Below are 966 nucleotides of genomic sequence, written 5' to 3' on the forward strand. Positions count from 1 at the left end.
TTGTACTTGTCGTTAAAGACGAAAATGTTTTCACTTTCTTTCGTCCTTATTCTTATCTCGACTTTCTTACGATCTATTCCTCTTGTCCTTATCTCGACCTTCTAACGTTCTACGAGAACACCAACGCTAACAAGACAGCGGCATTGTTTTCAAGTCGTTCTATTTCGTTATTTTCTACTACACTGACTCACTAAAATGTAGTGATCATATCAAACAAGATAAGGCACAAACCTACCGATAGCGTGACTTGTGTAACTTGTACGATTCTTCCGCTCGCTTTGTCCTTGCCTTTTCGCCCCGATGGTTACTAGTGATCTCTCGCGCCTTGCTGACGGTACCGATGTGGGGAAAGCCGAGCCCGTGCGGCGCAGGTGCACCGGCCCCGCCCTCTCCTGGGTCCGGATATCATTCATGTGTAACGGCTTCATAGAGATGACGTCAAGCAATATGCAATATACACCAGGGCGCCATCTATAACGAAGGTTCAAGTAACTGTAATTAATAAAGGTTATGTGTCTCTGAATTGTAGTTGAAATACACGAAAGGTATCTTGTAAAGAAGCAGATGAGTTCTATCATTCATTTGAGCGCAGTAAACCGTGACTATTGTCTAGCGTAAGTACAACCTTTATATTTTACCGGAAGTTGATCCTACAGACTTGCGGATCACACGGGGTTCAGACGTCAACGACCTGGCGATCAAATGTTGATGATAAAAAAAAATTGGTGATTAAAACTTGGGTGCACTGGCCGCTTCACCTGCCGGGCGTGACGTGTTTAATTACTTCCAGACAATGTTAGGTACATCATGTACACCCGCATCACTATTACTGATGTATGATGGTCCATTGTGAAAATCTAATGAGCATCGTTTGTGTACATTAATGCTGTCATGTTCATTCTACCCTTGATTTACTCCCCGTACCCCATTATGTTTCCCTTTACGCTGTGCACGGTATTTGCGCTT

The sequence above is a fragment of the Branchiostoma belcheri genome, unplaced genomic scaffold (genome assembly GCF_001625305.1).
Source record: "Branchiostoma belcheri isolate BF01 breed outbred unplaced genomic scaffold, Haploidv18h27 scaffold22, whole genome shotgun sequence".
Taxonomy (NCBI): Eukaryota; Metazoa; Chordata; class Leptocardii; order Amphioxiformes; family Branchiostomatidae; genus Branchiostoma; species Branchiostoma belcheri.